This window comes from Taudactylus pleione, unplaced genomic scaffold (assembly GCF_031769625.1).
Source record: "Taudactylus pleione unplaced genomic scaffold, aTauple2 ptg000918l, whole genome shotgun sequence".
In the NCBI taxonomy this organism is placed as follows: Eukaryota; Metazoa; Chordata; class Amphibia; order Anura; family Myobatrachidae; genus Taudactylus; species Taudactylus pleione.
In genome coordinates, this window is record NW_028285319.1 from 1,264,991 (window position 1) to 1,287,278 (window position 22,288).

The following is a 22,288-nucleotide window of genomic DNA, read 5'->3' on the forward strand; positions in this document are numbered from 1 at the left end:
TTAGATACCCCGTATCCATTGGCACCTTAGGTTTGCATAATAATAATAATAATAATAATAATTGTAGAGCATACTTGTCTACTCTCCCAGAAAGACTGAGAGAGTTCTCTCTGATTCCTGGAGGTAGAGCAGATAACCCTCCTGAATCCCACTCACTTCCCTAGTTAAGTGGTCGGGGGCTTGATAACTCCACCACACCCCCTGCACTTACCACTTGGATCTCCCCTCTGGGACCCCTTGGAGGGGAAGTCACAAAATTCAGCAAGTATATGCAGGGGCATCTTTAGAGAGGAGGGGGCCCGTGTGCATGCCCTGTCACGGGCCCACTTCTCTCACCCTGGTGGCCGACAGTCGACTGACACGGCTGGCCAGCCACTGCTGTACTAGAGCATGCCCAGATTGCCAGGGAAATGGTGCGGCCACCAGTTTCTCGGCGACTACATCACAGCGCATGCGCAAAATGTGGGAAAAATGGCAGCGACGGCCATTTTCCAGTATTTTGAGGAACACCTTAGAGACCCGACGCGGGGCCTTGGAGAGATACGTTTTAGATAATATGGGTGCAGGGTGTGCAGTGTGGGCCCCCATGGACCCGGGGGCCCGTGTGCACCGCCCACCCTGCACCCATTATTGATACACCCCTGGGTAAGTGGTAGTGCCAGCCCAGGACCTATCACCATTATAAAGGGTGTGGCTGATACAGGTTTCCGGAGGGGAGGGGTCTGCACTGCACATGTGCCGGATCCATGTATCTTAGGAGAAACAATGTGGAGAGGCCTCTTTTCTCTTTGGTAGCCAGGATTTTCAACTACAATTAAGCATAGAAATATTAAGGGTGCAATTGTTTTCCAGCAAACTCTGAGAGAGAGAGAGAGAGAGAGAGAGAGAGAGAGAGAGAGAGAGAGAGAGGGAGAGGGAGAGAGAGAGAGAGGGAGAGAGAGAGAGAGAGAGAGAGAGATTGTTTAAATACAGATTGTTTAAATACAGATTATGTTGAAGGGTATTTAACATTGACATTTAACATTAAGCATTTGGGATATTAGCTTTGCCATCCCCAGAGATCCTGACACTATGTCAGTCTCTCTTTATCTATATCTTATCATTTTGATCTGGATTTTAAAACTGTTTTGCAGAATACTAATCAAGTAAATTACTTTCAGTCCCACGGTGACATCTAAAATTATGTTATTGAATACATCCTAATTGTGGACCAGTCTCTCACCAGGGAACAAGCAATTATCGTAGTTGCCAATGCCATTTGTGACAAAAAGGGCAAGACTCATTGAGCAAATTGGTGGCATGAAACAGCTTTGACCTTGAAGCTTTCAAGAGTATTCACTCTCTTGCCCGTAGTATTGCGTAGGAGCAGACATTCATTTAAAATGAATATCACATAGAATGCCTGCTTGTCCCTAGTTATGACTTTTAGAACATCTGTAATTTTCTAGACTTATAATTAAATTTCAAGGTCAGACATGATGCTCTTCAAATATTTGTAATCTCAAATTATAGGGGAATCAAATGCAAAGTGGAATTATTGATTAGCTAAATGTATATTTTTCTCAATACAAAATCATAAAAAAATCACCTGAATTATAGTACTCATGGGGGCCTAATTCATCATCACTTAAATTATACAAAATTAGGTGAAAATGTTATTTTTCACCTGCTTTTGTACAAATTAAGTGTCAGCCCCAGTCATCAATCATGTAATGCAGCAGATATCACAGATATCTCCTGGTTATAATTGTGCCTGGGTCATTTCCACAGTCCCCATACTTTAGTATGAGGATGTGGAAATTGTGTAATTCATCATGTTCGAAAAAGCATTTTTTTTGGAACTTGTGAGTGATATTATATATACTATATATGTACACACTGAGATGACGTACAGCATCCGATAACATGCACAAGCTGCTGTTTACACGGCAGCTTGTGCAGCAGAGGGATCTATTCAGCTAAGTAACACAGGATACAGAATACAACAAGGGGAACTGCAGTCTTCTCCAATCTATCAAGCTCCAAAAAACAAGCTTTCTGGGTCTTGATCCCTTGATAGCCAACGCCGTCTTGAGATGGCCTTAAGGGACTCATACATCAGCTACACAAAACCTCAATCCCCCAACACCGCACAAATAACACCAATCCGTGGACATTGATTATCGTTGATCAGTAGGCAGATTGAGGAAATTCTACTTGTTAAAAATCCCAGATTCTGATAATTTTTTTTTATTAGATTTTGCAAATCGAGTAAATTCAATATGTTGGATTTCCCCGATCCGTGGACGCAGACGTCGGGGGATCGGGGAATTGCAGCAATCAGTCGCAGATGTATGGGCCCCATTAGCCATTGTAGTCTTTTAGCATTGTAGTAACAATATTGCATTTTTTTTTCCTAAGAGAGAACTTTGGATGCTTACTGTATGTATGGCTATCACTTTACTACTTACTCTTCATTGGGATGTGCTCTTATTGGAGAAGAAGACCAGTGGAGAAGTTACCCAAAGTAACCAATAAACTTTGAAGTAGCATTTATCAAGTACAGTCTATAAAATAATAGATAGGAACTGATTGGTTGCTATGGGCAACTTCTCCACTGGGTCACTTCTCCGTGCTTTTCACTGATTGATACATGATACCACTGTTCTGGCAAAGAGACATTTGACAAATAGCTCTGAAAATTATTTCCTTAAAGATGGTAGAAAACTAAAAGTAAAATAAACCTCCCTATGCAATATCTAGCTCATTATTTGAAGGAGGAGACGTCAAACATTCAGAGCAATGTTGGTGAAAGCAGTATATGAGCTGGGTACACATTTGAACATATATTGCTTGAACAATATATCGGTAGGCATTGGCAGGTGTGTACATCCAATATGTCAGTGAACGACGTTGTTCACAGACATATCAGGTTGGTACATCTGCATGTGTGTATGGGCGACCACCAGTACACTGACCACATGAACCAGAATCGGTACGTAATCCTGGCAGCTAAATAGCCGCCGAATCAAATACAGACAGTGGAAGACCGACGGATCAAAATCCCAACTGAGGCTGGTAAGCACCTTAACCCTCCCCTCCCCTCTCCCTACCCTAACCCTCCCTTAGTGGTGCCTAACCCTAACTTCATCCCCCAGTGCCTAACCCTAACCTCCCCCCGTTGGTGCTTAACCCTAACCCCCCCTTCCTGCACGCTAAACCTAACCCTCCCGGGGGGGTGCCTGACCCTAATCTCTCCCCAGTGGTGCCTAACCCTAACCTCATCCCCTAGTGCCTAACCCTATCCTCCCCCCGTTGGTGCTTAACCCTAAACCCCCTTCCTGAACGCTAAACCTAACACTCCCTGGGGGGTGCCTAACCCTAATCTCTCCGTAGTGGTGCCTAACCCTAACCCTCCCGGAGGGGTGCCTAACCCTAAGTCCCCCTGGGGGTTCCTAAACCAACCCCCCCCCACGGCTACAACCTTAGGCACCCGGATTACCTTCGTTTGGTATGCCAGGCGTTGGGATTTTCGGCATGGGGCAAATGATAGGCATCAGGATTTAGATGCCTATCTTTAGTCCCATGTCGGGTTTCGAGTGTCGGGATCCCGACCACCGGTAACCTGTACATCCCGCATGAACCGCAGACAATGACATCACTTCCAGTTACAGTGGCCAGGCATGTTGGCCAATGGATTAGTAGGTGTATATGCACATTGTTTGAGCAGAACACTTACCAAATTAGTGGATTGTTCAGCCAATTAGGCGGCCGGTCGACCCATCGCTCAGGTGTGTACCCAGCATTACAGTACCTGCACAAAGTGATAGCAGATATTTTGTGAGCTGAATTATTTCACTATAAGACAGCAGTATTAGTTTGTATACCTCAATGACTGGATTGCGGATACATTTTCGGAATGAAGTTATCCCACAAAATATTTACCTCTAAATTAATGTATTTAACATTATATATAAAACTTTAGCATGCATTCGTAGACATGTGGATAGACCATGGCAGACTTTTCCAATAAATCTTACTATGAAATACAGCTCGCTGTATGCAAAAAGGGGCAGATTCAGTTAGTCACTGGGCTTAAGCGCCCATAGCTATTCAATTTCAAGAACGATATCCCATTAATTTGGGGTAAAGTGCCCAGAGCTATGGGATTACCCCGCGCGATACGCCCAGGAAGGTGCACTCAGGAGCTGTGAGGAAAAATCTGTGTTACGCGTGCCCTCTGGGGCTTACCGCGCAAGTTAGCGGCAGTTATTGAATAGCTCAGGACAGAGTTACAACTTCACGGTAGACCCCGTCGCTAATTGAATCTGCCACAAGGAAACACTAAAAATCAGTAAAAATCATACTTATACAGTATAAAAGATGGGTGCTGTTATAAGTACAGATGTTTCCTCATACACTATTGCTGTCGTCACACCAAACATCCCTTATCAACGCGCCAGGTGCCATGCGACTTGGCTTGTGTCGCTCAAATGTGCATCTTAGTCACAATCGGATGTGGAAATCCGCTTCACAAGACTGCACTGATTCATTTGCTATGCAACACTTGTACATCAGTATGCGACTGAGTCTGAATCTGTATACAAAGTGTCATGATGCTTGCTAAAACGCTAAGTTCCATTGTGCTTTGTATACAGACTCAGATATACAACACATCTGTATAGAAGCCAGATAAGATACACTTGTTTTTTGCAATATAGAATCTTATCTATTTACATCTATGTATCATAACCAACATAGAGAAAATGTGGAGGAAGAAAATATTCGGGAAGATTCCACTGTGCTAGTCCCAGTGGCAGGGCACTGAGCGTTGGTACCCAAGGAAGATATTCTAAAAAGTGTCCCCTTCACTTTTTCCAAAAGTTTTACAAACTAGTAGGCAGAAGGTAAAGGTGAAAGTTTTCGTTCTATTGTAGACATGGTTTCTCCACTGCTGTGTCTCCAAAATTGTGTATGTATGTTTCACATTCTGGTCGCTACAGTACAAATGATGGTCTGATCTGGTGATTATTATACACAAATTTAGTAGTTAGTGTACAAATCATGACCTGTTCTCGTGGCACATATATAATGTATATATATATAGAGTCCAGTCGGTAGCCTGCAACAAAGGCAGGTCTGGATTAATGACCACGGAAGCTTGGGACAGAAAATGTTTTATGGCCTTTACTCAGAAGGGGAGGAGCTGTCACCACTGCTGGTTGGGACACAGAGTCACATTGGTGTGTACACTATCAGCCCCACTGTCTCCCTAAATACAAAAATAAAAATAAAAAAATGCATTATTTTGTGAGAAAACTTGAAAAAATATATGAATACTTGTGATTTATGGCCAACTGTGTGGCTAAGTAGGCAGCTAGTCATCATCATGCTGCAATGATAATGGGCCTATTGGTATGTGGAAGCCTGGAGCTGTAACTCTAATCACCCCATTGTTAATCTAGCCCTGTACAAAGGAGAGTGCAGTCTGTTAGATAGTGATACAATAGTCTGCTGCTTTTCTTGTGGGAGAGTGACAGAAGCTGTCATAAACTATAATAGACTGTTCCTGGCACTCCTATTAGCTACTACACAGTAAAGTCTGTGCAATACAATGTAAGCCCAGTACATAATATCAGAAGCTTTCTCTAAGCAATGTAGTTATAACATGTCCATCTCCTGACTGATGGTCGCCTTTCTACTGTAGAGGCTGTCACTGGAACCCAGGTGTAGGATAATTAAAACATAGGGCGTTATGTACTAACACTGAAATGTGGTAAAACCTCGGAAAACTGCCATTTTCGGAAGTTTGACCACATTTCCCATATGTATCAAGCTCAGGACAGAAAAACTTCCTGAGTTTGTATCTGGTAGGCATCACCATCTATAGATAGCATTGCCGTATAATAGCCTATGGGCTTCTTTATGCAGCATTCCCTGTGAGGGATCCAATAGGATCTCTCCCAGTGTCCCCCGTGGCTCGCGCATGCGCACTAGGGGCCTGATTCAGACCCACTCGCAAGCGGCTGTCCGCTCGCAAGTGGGTCAATGTTCTGCACTGAGCATGCGCACGACGGAGGGAGCTCCGTCGTGCGCATGCGCCAGACGCGACGAGCGAAGGAAAGTCCTTCGCTCGTTGTGTCTGATCAAAGGGGGCGTGCTGTCGATGTTGATTGACAGCACGCCCCCTTTGGTGGGCGTGCCTCCCTGACGGGGGCGTTCCTAAGGGACACTGACATCACTAGTGATGTCAGTGGGAGTGATTTTGGCTCTGATAGAGCCAAAATCACTCCGGGCCTTGCGGTTGAAAACCTGAACCGCAGGCTCCGGCTCGCAGTTTCGATGGTCACGATGGTCACTACCATCGCGGCCATCAAACTGCACGCTCGTATAGGCTGTGGGTGGTGACCCACAGCTATACGAGCGTCCAGGAGGACGCTCCATAGTTATGGAGGACGGCCCTCATTCAGAGGGTACGGCTCTGAATGAGGGTCTAGGACTTCTGGGTCATAAACTTGGGAGTCCTTACACCACAAAGGATAGCTCTTATTGTAAGAGCTGTGCTCTGCAACTTTAATTGCAATTGTACATGCATACGGCGTTAATTAACTCTGCTATGCATACAGTAAGTGGTGGGATGTATCGCATTCAAAATGCAATGCTTGATGCATCCTGCTCATATTGTACAATGTGAGTGCTGTGTCTTCCAACACTTTATTTTTATTGAGGGCCTAGTTGTACAGTATATTGGCAAAAAAGCTTCAACCGCTCCAATTTCTGTCTGTCCACCCCTAAACCTATCTACCCTTCTTCCAATACTAATGATTTTTAACATTAAAGTAAGCACTTTTTGGGCCCTATAGCTACATCAGACCTTGGATGAGGTGCACATATTTGGCGTCACAAGACTAAAAGGAACTAGCCAATTACATTTTGGGCATATTTACAGATCCATCCCAAAAAGTACATTTGGTCAGGTGATTGATGAGTGGAAACTAGAGATTAGCAAAATCTGCAAAAACTGTCAGTGAAATGGTTACCTCATTACACATTTTGTTGGCTAAATTTGAATTTAACCAATTGCCTGGTGTGGTTACATCAGATGTGACAAGTCAGAAATGCCCACTGGTGTCACCAGTCTCATAGGGACCTCATGGACCCTCAGCATTTCAGATTCCTCCCCCAGTTTGTGCATCCCCATGGCACCCCCCAGCCCAGCAGCTGCAGAGAGGAGCAGCCACCTTTCAATCCAGGCTGTCCCAAGTCCCGGTGGCTTCAGAGACCAGCAGCTGCCGGTTAATCCAGCCTGCCCCAGTGTACAGATCCGGTGGCTGCAGAGAAGAGCAGTCGCCAGTCAATACAGCTTGTACCAAATCATGGCGGCTGCAGAGAGGAGCAGCCACCAGTCAATCCAGTCTGCCAAAGTCTACAGACCCGGTGGCTGCAGAGGAGAGCAGGCGTTGGGCAATCCAGCCTTCCCCAATCCGGACGCTGCAGAATGGAGCAGCCATTGGTCAATCCAGCCTGCTCCCTGTCACTGTGTATACCCAGTGGCTGCAGTGAGGAGCAGCCGCCAGGGAAATTCAAAGCCACGTTGTTCCGATTATTGATGATCTGATATATCAGCAGTTAATGTTTTAAAATCGATATTAATGGTATGTGCTTAAAAAAATGAAATCAGGTTGGATATGTTTTAAATAGATGTTCTTGACCTAATTCAATCATAAAAAAAGTTACATTTAAAGGTGACATTTTGAGCCACTGTTCGTGTCTAGTAAAACCTTAGTTATGAAGTAGTTAAAGCAAAACAACTAAATATTTTATCGCCATCTGAAACACATTCCTCCTACTTTGTAGTAAGGCAATTTTGGGTTAAGTGGTTCGGCAGATTTGCACTGATATTCTGTCAGCCCTGGTGGTGTCAGTTGCACACAGAATTAAAGCCATAAAGCCAGTCTGGAACAAGCTGTCAGCACATTTGTATTTATACTGCCAAGTTTATTTCTAACCTCAGTCACAGGGGGAAACAAAGCGCCACAACCTACATGAATGTTTAATTCAGATAACACAAATGCTATAAGATAACGCTGTACATGTAGATTCACCACCATAGATTGTCACACAAAAACCTTTGTACATTAAATATAAAATATTCCCTGGAAGTAAGAAACTCCTCTAGGAGAATGACTTCAAGCTCTGAGGAATGTACCGTATACTTCTGATTGTTATTGTGCCTCTTGCAGGGTGATATTCAGACAGGAGGCTCACTAAATAATAGCAAATTCAGATTGCAATATTTATTTATGTATTTAAAGTTAAAAAGATCAGAATATCAGGTTTGCGTTATGAAAGAGGAAAAAATCTGGAAATTTGGAAATAAAAACATACATGTAGAATAACAGACCTCTGGCCATACTTGCCTACTTTTGAAAAAGCATTTCAGGGAGACTGTGGAAGCAGCACCTATGAGCACGGCGGTAAAGTGGGCGTATACTGATACATTTGAGAGGCGTGTCATAAACCTGACTTACATCCACATGTAACAATCCCCAAAGCAATTAGTAAGATCTACTTGTTGATGAAAACACACTGATACCTTTCAGGGCTTTCTCATGTATTGTAATGGCCAATAGATTTGAAAATGCCTGCAACCATGGGGATCATTGGGGTGAGATGTATGAATGGGCGATAGGGGGTTAGTGGTATCAGCGCAGCCCCATGTATAATGTGGGGATGGGTGAAAAATTACAGGGGCGCTTCAGCTTGGTGAGAACAGAACAAAGCCTTTTAAAATCCTTTATTTTTTTATTTTAATAAACACTTTATTAAAGCATCAAAATATTTTTTTAATGCATCAAACCTTTTTTTCTTCCAAATAGGTGGAACTGAAAGATGAGAATCCAGGCTTTTAGTTCCACAACTCATGTACGTACATTGGGTCTGATTCAGAGCAATACGCAATGGCAATATTTACAGAGTTGAGTGATTATCAGTTAATCTGCACATGCGTCAAGTTACATTTCCGTAATCGCTCGCAGTGACTTTTTAATCGCATGTGATTGACAGTCAAGGAGTAATGGGGAGTGGAGGCAAAGAACCTAGGTGTGTCGCGACCGAGTTTAGGGAGTGTCACGCATTGCGTCTGAAATTCCATAAGCAATAAAAATGGCTCAGATGTTTCAGTTCCCGCGGCCATTCTGTGCGACCATAGAATTACTCAGAAGGTCAATTATCAAAAGATCTGCTACCAATGCTGTGTGTTTGAGCCTGATTCAGCACGGATCGCAGCTGCGTAATCGCACGCAATGAATCTGCAAAGATATGTTAATGTCAGCCAGCATAGAGACGCCCACTACTGCCTTCTCACATCCGTAATACCTCGCAGTCCTGCATATACATCGTAATATCGGAGAACATCGACTCGTCACGCGCAATTACAGCAGCTCTGACCTGCCCCAGAATTTGCAAGTCTCGTTGCACGCATCGAGTACTCAGGCTGCATAGGCAATCGCAGTGGCTAATTTATGCACGCCCACGCAACGACATTCAAAAGGACAAACATGCCTTAGTTTCTCCGACCAATCCCCCGTCACCACCCCCAAACGCTCACGGCCTGTCACTCACTCTGCAATGGAATCCACAGTGCATTCGTAATTGCAGTACGATCGACGCACATGCGCAGTGCGGTGTATACACATGTGCAGTACGCAACAATCGTCCAATCTGAGTACGCTGTTGCAATTGCGATCCATGCTGAATCAGGCCCTTTGTACGCAGATTCTTGGATTTGCAAAGCCGCAGGTGGGTGTTTCAATACAATCCTCGGTGTCTGTAACATTTGCATATTTTCGCACAGCAGCTGTGTTCGAGGTCACAGATGCATTGGCATTAGCCTACAACTCTGAACCAGGCCCATAGATGGAGATTCTGGTCCAGCAAAACAGTAAATTAATATATCATTCTGGGCCAGTATAGCCAGGGCAGCTGGGCAAATAGCAATATCCGATATATCAACTTGGTCGTTGGGGACATTTCAGAAACTGCGTCCCGCCCTAGCCAGGGTGGTCTGTTTTATGCAATCCATTAGGGAAAAAAAACATATATACTGTACAAGGTTTAAAGAATATCCTATCCTTTAACCTTTATCAGACCTTGCTAACAATGTTATGGTCTTCCAGCTGATCGGCTGTATGCATAATTAGCCTGATTCAGAGGTGGTCACTAAGCAGTAGCAGCTGTGACTTCTGTTGCAGCTGCTACTGCAAAATTATGCTAAAATTATGCTACTGCTGCAGGCGATGGGATGTCTATGGAGACGCCCACTGGCTACAGCTCTATTCCGCCATGGAGTACACAAAGACACACCATCAAGCAGACATTGGCCGCACCATCAGACTTCTGAGCAACCCTACGATTGCTCAGAATGGTCGACGGTGTTTGGCTGCCATTGTCAGTAGAGCTGCATCATCCGACCTAGTCCCTGACACCAGCAAGCCCCCGATACGCCCGCCAACTGGAGCCACCCCCCTATCACTCAGAACTGTATGGATTCCAATGCAGTTCCGATCTGCATCCAACAGCGGTAACACCAGGGGCGTAACTAGAACTTTTTGGGCCCCATAGCAACATTTTTAAAGGGCCCCCCTAACTTAGGTCTTAACAATAGCCATAGTAGTTCCCCTAAAACATTAAATGCCCACTGTAATGGTGCCCCTTACGCAGTGCCCCCAGTAGTGAGCCCCCTGTAGTTGCCCCCAGTAATGAGCCCCCTGTAATGCCCCCAGTAGTGAGCCCCCTGTAATGCCCCCAGTAGTGAGCCCCTTGTAGCTGCCCCCAGTAGTGAGCCCCCTGTAATGCCCCCAGTAGTGAGCCCCTGTAGCTGCCCCCAGTAGTGAGCCCCTTGTAGCTGCCCCCAGTAGTGAGCCCCCAGTAACGAGATCCCAGTAGTGAGCCACCTGTAGCTGCCCTCAGGAGTGAGCCCCCTGTAGCTGCCCCCAGTAGTGAGATCCCAGTAGCTGCCCCCCCTCCCCTGACCCCGAGCGCGCGCACGCACACACACAAAAAAAACCCACTTACCTTTAACCCTGCTCCTGTGAAACGAAGCCGCCATCCGCCGCGGCACCCGCTCCTCGGCACTATGGGAGTGACGTCACGACGTCACTCCCATAGGGCACTGCGGGACCCGGAAGACGGAGTGAGCTCCGTCCTCCGGCTGCCGCCGGAGGTTTGATTAGGAGCCGGGCGCCCGCTGGTAACACAATCTCAGCGGGCGACCGGCATATGGAGAGTGCAGGGGGTGCGATCGCTGGGCCGGCGGGCCCCTTAAGCCACCGGGCCCCTTAAGCCACCGGGCCCCCTGCACCCTCCATAGTTACGCCACTGGGTAACACATAGGTCGATTGGGTTTTCCTCTGTATCATGTACTCTTCTGTCTATACCAAATAGAGCTCCTAGATTTACATGTCTATAATCAGTACCCCCTGGATTATTGCTGACCATTCTTCCACTGCAGAATAATGTTACAACATTTCCATTCTAAACTTCAGATCTGTATGGTAGGTTTGGTTGTTACTATGCTATTTACATGGCTCTGTTCATTTAACAAATGGCAAGATAAGATTTATTTCCTCACAACTAATGCATGAACAAATAGGTAAGATCAATACTTCCTCTATTACATAGTGATACCAATTATTTTTGGCTCATTATACATTGTCGAAGTTGGACTGAAATGCAAACCATTCCCAGATTAAAAATGTTAATTCTATATCAGCAGTACCAAAATGAGGATAACATTAAAAATGTCTTTAATGAATATCTGCATTTAAAGGAGAATTACACTGGTGAAAGCAGATGGGCATTACCAAACTGGGAAGCATAAGGGATGATGAATGTATTAAAAGTACAACCTTTTTTCAATGGTTTATATCTAAAAAGAATTTTCTTGTTGCCATAAGTGGCAATACAAAATCATTATCGCCAGTTGTTAATAAATAGGACCCTAAATCTGTAATGTATAGTGATTACAGCCCTAACCTGTAAAACTAAACGTGCCATAATCCAATTTTATTGTAATCATATCAGAGCTTTTCCATATTTAATTATGTGGACTTTTGAAGTGAATAAAAAGGACTACAGGACCCTTGTATAATATATACAACTAAAGTAAAGTTTAAATACAAATAAACCAATTTTAATATAAACATTGAACAAATGCCCCCCTCATCACAACAATCTTTTAACAATTGTTTATTAAAAAAAATCCCCAGTCCTTACATTAATCACAATTAAATATCACTTGCTCTAAATTATGATATGGGGGGGTATTTATCAAAGCTGGGGGAAAGATAAAATTGTGAGATAAAGTACTAACCAATCAGCTTCCAATTTACATTTTGCAGGCTATGTTTAAAAAATTATAGTAATGAGCAGCAGCGGCTCTTGCCTTCTTCCCTGAGGGGGGCTGCCGCTGCTGCTAGTCTGTTCATGGCCGGTCAAGTCCCGGTGCCTGCGCAATGAATCTGGCAAACGCCGGGACCAGTGCATGCACATGAGCGGCTTCTGGGGTCTGCATTGTTTGTTTGCAGCCCTGAAAAACCGTGTAGGGCTGCCCAAAAGGCTGCCTGTCCTGTGCGTGACTGGCAGGTGGCCCTTCCAATGGGAAGCCACCTCCAGTCACAGTGTAGCCAATGCAGTCACGGACTGCACTGGCTCACTGAAGTGGAAGATTTTACTGGGAGAGAGACAAAATTGTATAAATAAATGACCAATTTACCAACCACTCAGCTCCTAACCAGTGGCGGATTTTACCTAGGGGCTGCAAGGTTGGTTGGTAATTTGGTCAATTATTTTTACAATTTTGTCTCTCTCCCAGCTTTGATAAATATCCCCCAATGGTGGTGCAAATTTACTAAGAATCGAGTTTGGTCGAGTTAGCATTCTCTGGAGAGTTTTGCCATTTTTTGCAACTCGTAAATTGACTAAGGTCTAACTCGGGAGAGAATTCTCATTTGCTACAGGACAACTCAAGAGAGAGAGCAAAGGAGCTTCATTTAACCATCGGCCAAACTCGCAAACCTTTTCCCTAGTAAAGATAGAATCAGGAATTTAGCAATAATTGAGTTTTATAACACTAACGAGAAAGAACAATACTCGTATCCAAATTTGGGAAACCCATTCACCTGCCTGTCAGCTGCGAGTTCTGCAGAAACATACACAGATCAGTGTGATCCGTGTATGTTTCCACCTACAAATAGCCAAAAAAGGGTTAAATGTTAAATAAAAATTACATGGAGTTCCCCCCAAAAGCATAACCAGCCCCAGGCTCCTGAGCCAGTTCTGGTTCTAAAAATACGGGGGACAAAATGTGAAGGGGTCCTCCATATTTTATGAACCAGCACCGGGCTCTGCTAGCTGGTCCTTGTTTTAAAAATACAGGGAGGGGGGGGGAATGGCAATGGGGTCCCCTTATTATTAAAACCAGCACCGGGCTCAAACTAGCCGGAGTGTAATGCTACAGCCAGGGGACCCTTTCACCGGGTCACCACGGCCAAAGCTTTAACACCCCAAACTAGTCAGCCCTGGCCAGGGATCCCAGGGGAGGTGGCCAGGGCTGAGGTGGCCCCTTCACATTTTGTCCCCCTCTACTGAGCACCCCAGGCCTGGATTGAAGTCCGGGTCTTTCAGGGGTAGTAGTGTTAATAATAAATTGATGCTATTATTTTTACGGAAAGGGATTGAAATACCGGCGGCTGTTTAGGTTCAAATCCCAACAGCGCATGCCTGACGGATGAAGATCCCGACTGGGGCAGGTAAGTACCCTAACCCTCCCCTAGTGGTGCTTAACCTTCCCCCTAGTACCTAACCATAACCTCCCCTCAGGGGTGCCTAATCCTCCAGGGGGGGTTGCCTTACCCTTATCTTTCCCTGGGGGTGCCTAACCCTTTCCATCTAGGGGTGCCTAGACCTAATTTCCCCTCCCCAAACCTAACCCCGCTAGACACCCTAATCCTAACCCCCCCCCCCCCCGCGGCTAATACTAAGGGCGTCCCGGACTTACTGTACCTTTGTTTGGGCTGGCATCCTCGGTTTTCCGGCGTCGGGATTACATAGGCGTTGGTATTTCGACGCCTATGTTGAATCCTTTGCTGGGATTCCGTTGTCGGGATTGAGACTGGCGGCCGCATCCCTTATTTACAGTGGGTCTACAGGTGCCAGCATGTACAGGCGTCACTAGGGGGGTGTGGGTGTTGCGGGCCTCATCGGGTGATACCATCCGAGGGGGTGACACCATAATAGCAGAGCTGCTCTGCTATTTTGGAATCACCCCGTTGGATGGTGTCACCAAGCACTGCAGCCACAAGAGAGGCAGGGGAGAGGCTGTGAGCTGTCCCAGCAGCGGCCGGAGCACTGGGTAAGCCCACTGTGTGTAGAGAACGGGGGCATGACATGCGTGACACTCCGTATTTTTAGAACCAGGACTGGATCAAGAGCCCGGGGCTGGTTATGCTTTTGGGGGCGAACCCCACATAATTTGTTTTTCTAATATTTTAATTTTTTTTTCACACAAAATACACACATGCAGCCTAGCCTGCTGCACGTATCTCACTGATATGTACAGGCTGCATGTTCTTGTGTGTTTGGCTGTGGTCAGACACAGGGAACTCACCAGAGAAAACTCAATCTCATTCACCATCTAAAAACTCGATTCAGCCAAACTCGTTTCTAAGTAAATTTGCGAGTTTCATTTTTCAAAACTCTCCTGAGTCCCAGCGAAGTTCAGTGTGTTTGTTCTAGACCAAAGTCGGGACAAACACAATTATTAGTAAATTTACCCTGGTATGTGAAGCTACTGACACTAGTGCTTTTATATAGGTCACAGAATTCCAAGGCATGTTTTAGAATATGTATGGCGTGCGTCCTTCCTAATTACTTAATAATTCCTAATGACCACTATCATGATGACATCAGAACTCCCTAGTTATAAGTAATGACATCACAACTGACTGCCTATACAGTTATACCAGTACTTACTTCAGTTTATAGATACAGTATATTAGCACAGTGTGTATGTGTGTACAGTATGTTATAAGTGACTTATTATTTTAATATGTCAACTTTTTAGTTTTGGTTTAGAAAGCTTTTAAACAATTTTTTTTCTAAAGTTAATAATGTATTTTGGCTTACAAACACATTCACTGTTTGACCTTGGTTAATCATTTAATTTCTGCTCAGGTGGTGCGCAGAGAAAATTATGTTCTGTGTCTGCATAGGATTGCTGTAAAATAGAGCAAGACCTTCATTTGTCCAGTAACTATTTATGGCAGACGTAGTATTTATTACCCCATTTCCATACGTCAATTTGGCAGCATATCAGTGTGTTACGTGTAACCCTTCACCAGTCTTTGAAAAGACAGCCAATGACACACTATTACATAATGCACACATAAACTATCCACAACGTGTGACCTTCACTTACCCGAAGAATGAAATATGAATTGGGATTTATTGACCATCTCAGGGCTCCACATCACAATGCAGCCTGTTGCAAACACCACCTGTTCACTATATTGCACTGGGGATGTATGATGTGTAATCTCCAGCAGAAGTTTAGTGTACTGTTTGAACGCTGGCAAATTGTCGCAACAAAATCCCTGCAACAGCAGTTTAATAAACTACTAGTGGTGAGGTTTATTGTCTCAGTGGTGCTTTTAGAGTGCGATAAATGCTTTAAACTTCGGTAAACGGACTCAATGACAAAGGGGCTTTGCAGTTGCTACAGTAACACACCGGGACTCCTGCCAAGATGAATGTTGTTATATTTTGTATTTGTTAACCACAAGTACTGTATAATACAACCTAGGTTCATAACCTGTGGTACAAGTTCCCCAAAGGATACCTCAGTACCAGGGGGTGCTTCTAATACGTACTGTACAGCAAACCCTTTATTCCACATTTATTCAAAAAAACTTTCAGTGATCCTTGGTAAATTTGTAACTATCCAGCAAAACTCTGTCCTACCCTGATAACAGCTGTGTTACATACATTTTTATGAATCCAGGATATTTTCAGGAAACTAAGTACAGTAAGTTTATAATACTGCAGCGGCTTGCAATGGAACAGCTGTGATAGTCTGCTGGTGCAGATGTGAAATGAAGTAGTATTACTATACTTAATTATACCATTTTATTGGGCTATTAGTCAATTACAGTGCCTATTCCAAGTGTAAAACAGTGCTAACCAGTTAATGAACATGTGAAATCAAGATATAAATACAGTGAGGCTGTGTGCTAGTAGTCTATCATGGCATTTTAGTAGGGCGTATTTGTTAACACTATTTTGTGGGAAATCCCCTGAAATCAGCCGTTTTCAGAGGATATCCACAAAAACCAAGTACCGCTCCATGTAAGAAGAGGTGACCCATACTTGCCTACCCTCCCGATTCAGCCGGGAGCCTCCCGAAAATCGGGTGCCGCTCCCAGCCCCCCGGAAAGGCAGGCAAGCCTCACAGCTCCCAGCGAGCCGGCTGTATAAACCCCAGCAGCGGTGGAGCCAGTGATGCGATTCGCGCTGAATCGCGTCATCGTAACCCCACCCCCTGCCTCACAATGCCATTAATCGGCATTGCGAAGAGGGGGCGGGGCTACGATGACGCGATCACGCTGTCACGCCCTATGCCCCACTCCAATGACGCATAATGCTATATGCAACAACACGCCCCCCGTGTGGTTGCTTGACAGCTCCCTCCCGGAAAGAGGGAGCCAAATATCGGCAACCCTGAGATAACCATAGGCAAGCCCACCAATTTCACTTGCAAAAGCAGCCCCACTGCCACTGGAGACTGCTAAATTATGAAATGTACCAAGCTCCAGAAAGCTACACTTTCTACAGCTAGGCCGCCATAGCTAATGCCATCTTTAGATGACATTAGCCATTGAAGCAGGGGGGTATTAAGAGAGGAGGAGGCTCATGTGCATTCCCTGTCTGAGGCCCCCTCCTCTCTTCCCGGCGGCAGGCAACAGACTGAAGGCTGACCGCCGGCAGCTGCAGCATCAGCAGACTCTGGGCACTAGTCTGTGCCCAGAGTCTACTGCGCACACGCAGGTCACTGGGAAAATGGAGCGGACGCCATTTTCCTGGCGATTTCCTCACTGCACATGCGCAAAGCTCCAGAAAAATGGCCACTGGAGCCATTTTCTGGCATTTTGTGCAGGGCTGAGACACCCAACGCGGGACCTCAGAGAGGTAAGTATTAGATAATATGGGTGCAGAGGGTGCGGTGCAGGTCCCCCCTGGACCCAGAGGCCCATGTGCACCGCACACCCTGCACCCATTATACAGTCGTCCCTGCATTGAAGCCTATGGGTTAGAATACTGCAAAACTTTCGGGAGAGGGACGGAGTTTCGCACGTGCTCAGTAGCTGTGCCTGGTCTGAACCGCATAAGCGATCATTAAACTTCTTACTGATCAATGGGATGAGCTCTTACTGGAGACTATAGTGTGAAAGCGCTAAAGGCAGAGAAAATCCAAGTACATGCCGCTTCTCCAAATGTACCAATGGATTGCCTGGTCTGTTATGTACCTTGCGTTAGCTTAGCTGTATGGGTTTTTTTTCACGCTGCCGTAGGCTCCTATGGCAGTGCTAAGTGCTTTAGACGGTATCAAGTTTTTGTTTTACTTACCGTGTCCTGTCTCCAGTCTCCTCCAGCGCCGCATTGCATCCCCAGGGCTGCCGTTATTTTTGTGTTTAAAACAAAAAAGTACAGTGCTGCTGTGCATGTCTCCATGCTCTCCCTGTGTTTCCTCAGTTCCCACATGCACGGTAAACAATGAGGGATGCGCTAATTGCCTGAGCTCTCACTGAGGAGAGGGAGAATTTCCATTCACCCTCTTCGGCAGGTGCTGCAATAGTAACAATCGTGGTAGCCACCTCCTGCTTGCGGAGGTAGCAGGCGAAGGAGGGGCTTTTTCTCAGAGAAAAGTGCATTTTAGTAAATAGACCACCATGTCCCACCGACTGTAGTTTAATACAATGGGGGAGATGTACGAAGCCCAGAAACGGTATCAGCGCACGTTATGTGCGCTGATACCGCTTCTCCCCGATGTATGATCGGGGGTCTGGGCAGTAAATGACAGGGGCGCTGTGCGCCCCTGTCATTATCGGCGCTGCTATCTATAAGATAGCAGCGCCGACGGCAGGGCATGACCGTTCGGCCGGCTGTAGCTGTCGTTATCGACAGCTACAGCCTGGCGTTAGTCTATCCCCACAGCAGGGACGACTCCAGGGCTCCACACGGAGATCTCGCGATACTTGTGATGTCCCGCGCATGCTCAGTGGAGCCGGCTGGGAGAGAGACACAGCGCATCAGCACTAGGCTGATGCGCTGCTGTCTCTAGCGGGTAGCGTCGGGGGGAGGGAGTTAACGCTCCCCCTCTCCGGCTGATGAGATGTTTATACATCTCATCGGTAGTGCTTCCTGCTTCGCCTAAAGAGGCGAAGCGGGAAGCGTTATAGCGGCACGTTAAGTGCCGCTATAATACATCTACCCCATTTAATCAAAAAAGATTCCTCATTGCCGTGTTATGCGATAATAAGGAATCTTAATTTTTGAAGACAGAGTACTCTTAATAATAAATAAGCCCCACGGAGAGATGCATATAAATCCAGGGGTTACAGGTGGTCAGGGGCTCATGTAGGACATCATGTACAGTAGGCAGCAATTCTTACCAGAGCTGTTTTCTCTCTTGGGTCCTTTTTTCCTGATTCTGATGTCACAGAGAACATAGATTATTACTAACATTTATTCACTTTTACTGATAAGGTGGCAACATATAGGCCTATGGGCTTTTCAATTAGAAATACAGGAATAAAACAAGACTACAGTATGTATTTTGCAGACAAACATCTAGGTAAGAGGGCCCTGCTTACAATCTATTGGACAATAAGAATTTGATATGTGAGGTGAGGTTACATATACAGTATATAATAAAACTGACTGCAGATTGAAAATACATCACCACGTCCTAAACCTAAACTGCACAGCACGCCTGGCTGACTCTGGCCTTATAAGGCAAATGCAGGCTGGTTACCTGACGGGTTGGTGCGTACTGTGCACATCAGGCCCCACGTGTAATTAAACGATGACAGTGTAACCGGCGGTGGCAATTGATCAAAACTGGCCACTGGCTCATGGAGGAGGGAAGTGACTGGTACCTAAGAGCCAGAGGAGGAGGAGAGTGACAGAGGGGTAGGACAGAGACTGAGGGGCAGGTGTGATAGAGAGAAGCTGGAGTGACGGGGAGGGAAGCGAAGGGGACAGCATGTCATAGAAGGGGAAAGTGTAGCAGGAGAGAGATAAAGAGAAATAAAAAAAGGGAGATAGAGAGAGATGTGGAAAAGAAACAGGGAGATGGAGTGAGAGGTTGAGAGAGAAAACAAACCCAGGCAATTCCTGGGACAAATACTAGTATTTTATTATGGTCAGGGTCGTTTTAAGAGAGGAGGGGGCCCATGTGCAGCCTCCGTCGTTTGGGTCCCCTTCTCTCTGACGATGGCTCAGCGGCACTGATCGCTGTAGATTCTGGCTTCATGGCAGAATCTACAGCGCATGCGCGGGTCTCTGGGAAAATGGCGCCTGCGCTTGCTTTCCTGGAGACATCTTTTCTGCGCAAGCGCAGATCACTGGGAAAATGGTCGCCACCATTTTTCCAGTGAGTGTTTGCTGCTCTACAGCGCCGGTCTGGCGCCGCGTAGCAGCACTTCGCGAATTGGCGGAGAGGTAAGTATAATTACCTATGGGTGCAGGGTGTGCGGTGTGGGCCTCCCAGGACCCAGGGGCCCATGTGCCCCGCACATCCTGCACTCATTATAGATACGCCCCTGATTATGGTCCAGCCATTGTAAAGGTGATAAGTGCTTAGGGCACTATGGGCTATATTCCATTAGCGTCAAAAAGGCAGTTTTTTCGCCATTAGTGAAAACTACCGTTTTCGCAAAAAAACTGCGACATTTTTTGCAAACAGGCAAAAATATTGATCATATCGTTATCGTTCATATAGTCCATTTTTCAGTGACCAACGACCTGCGATGCGTGGGCACGCATTGACGATAACGATATGGACCATCGCCCTTGCATGCAGGCCAACCGAGTCGATACCGGCCAGGATACTATAGAGACCGTTATAGTCGTTGGTGGGTACATGGTGTGCTGAATGATCGATATCGATCTTTCAGCACACCCAGGAGATAGTACAACGATATCATTATCGTTGTCGATCGTTCTGTGTGTATGCACCATCATCAGGGAGACTCCCTGAAATAGCAGCAATCTTCCTGTCTCCCTGAAGAGTCTAGAAATCTCCCTGATTGCACCTTACCCCTATTATGAAGCTGTTATATTAAAAAAAAACAAAAAACAGATATATACATTATATTCAAATGTGATCATTAGTATAATTTCCCTGTATTGGTTATAAGGCACAATGATCCCTATGGTTACATGCATTTTCTGAAAAGTATCAGTGTGTTTTCATCAACAACTAGATCTTACTAACTGCTTTGGGGCTCGGTTACATGTGGATGTAAGTCAGTATTATGACACGTCTCTCAGATGTAGCAGTACACGCCCACTTTACCGTTGCGCTAATAGGTGCTGCTTTCACAATTTCCCTGAAATGCTTTTTCAAAAGTAGGCAAGTATGTTTTGTGGTCTAAAAAAACAACAACAAAAACGGTGCTATGTTGAGGTCCACTGGGGCTCCGGTCAGCTGCTCTCCGGGCTCCTGCACTGTGACCCAGGTCAGCTGCTTTATGCCGGCATCTCAGTTTGTAGGATTTGCAGTTTTCCAAAGGACCTCACCGGAGCACCGTTCATCGGGCAGGTAAATGTAAGCTAAGAGGGGAAAAGGTCGCGGGAAAGGGGGGAGTTTGGGTTGGTGAGCCGGCAGCGCATGTACCGACACCTTCTCACTGGATTTTTTGCAAAACATACAGTGAGAAGTGTGCAGAGGAGATTTGCAGAGACAGAGCTTTATTGAACACTCTGTCCCTGCAAGTGATATTTGATACATTCCTGTGATATTTCCTAGATTTACAATGCGGTTTTATGTGAAAATATCACACTACAACTGGATTGTCGTAAATAGGGGCCTTAGGACCTGATTCAGAGCCGCTCGTAAGTGGCCACTCGTTAGTTCCGAGCGATGTTTGCCCAACTGCGCATGCGTACAGATCGTAATACGCATGCGCGAACCAGTCAGTGCGGCCGAAAATCGTTTGTTCGCTAAATAGCGAATGCCTGCTATTTTGAGTGACAGGAGGAGGCGTATGTGGGTGGTAACAGGGGAAGGTGCTTGAAAACGGGGAGTGAAGATCCGAACGCAGGCGTGCTTAAAGGTCAAAACGGGCGTTTTAAGTGTGTGCATAATTAATACAGCAGCGTCATTGACCACGTCACTGGGTTATTTTATAGTCAGAACTGCTCGCAAGATTGTGGTAGGAAAAACCAACCACAAGAATAGCGAGCAGTTCATACGCTGGTCGATGTACTCGATTAATCTAATAAATAGCGGACATGACGTAGGATGTGAGCGGCCAGGGGGCGTATTTTTCCAAAAAACGACCGCAAGTTTTGTTCGCTCGTTCAGACCTAGAGGCGTGAACAGACCGCAAAGTGCGAACGGTTCATTTGAATAGCCACCCCTTTTTACTGAACGAGCGAGCGCTAATAGCGTCCGGCTCTGAATGAGGTCCTTAGTCTGCATCATATGATATATTCATTGTAATTCTGTATTTGTAATATGGATAATTGTCGAGGAAGAAAATTGGAGACCATCACTATTTAGCCCACAATAGTATATTAAATGTATATTGTACATAGAAGGTTGCTAGGTTTCCGTGAATGCTTTCTATGAAGGGCTGTGTTATTGTGCATTTGTCATGAAGGCCATCCGTCATTTTCTGACTGAATGTTCTGCACAGCTTGCTCTTTAAGCACCTGCTGCTGGACGCCAACGATATTCTAAGGTATCCATCTGTTCATTATACTGTTCTTTCTCTCTTCTCTCATTAATCCTTTGTCACATTATAGAAACATTATCTGCATGTCTTAATGTAACGAGGAGAAAATCAGAAAAAATAGCTATCTCTTCTACAACGTGCTTAGTTTCCCTTTATGCTACAGTAATCTTTTGTTATGTAAGAGAAAAACAAAGCATGTAATACGTTATTTTAAAGCAACACAGACATTTTAATGTGGTGATGCCCAACATGGGTGACGAATGAGGGGGCAGCAGGTACAAAGTGATGGG

General features: G+C 45.5%; 1 protein-coding gene and 1 long non-coding RNA gene across 3 annotated transcripts in view; one reads left to right on the plus strand and one right to left on the minus strand.

The window, feature by feature from the left end:
- The window catches only part of PRKG1 (protein kinase cGMP-dependent 1), a 1,225,781-nt gene that overhangs the window by 1,061,972 nt on the left and 141,521 nt on the right, over positions 1 to 22,288 (plus strand). The gene's annotated exons all lie outside the window — the stretch shown is intronic.
- LOC148473398 (uncharacterized) overlaps positions 1 to 22,288 on the minus strand; it is a 66,509-nt gene that overhangs the window by 41,514 nt on the left and 2,707 nt on the right. The window contains exon 2 of the long non-coding RNA XR_015872964.1: positions 3,719 to 3,793. This is a non-coding gene — a long non-coding RNA (uncharacterized LOC148473398). The remainder of the gene's footprint in view (positions 1 to 3,718; positions 3,794 to 22,288) is intronic.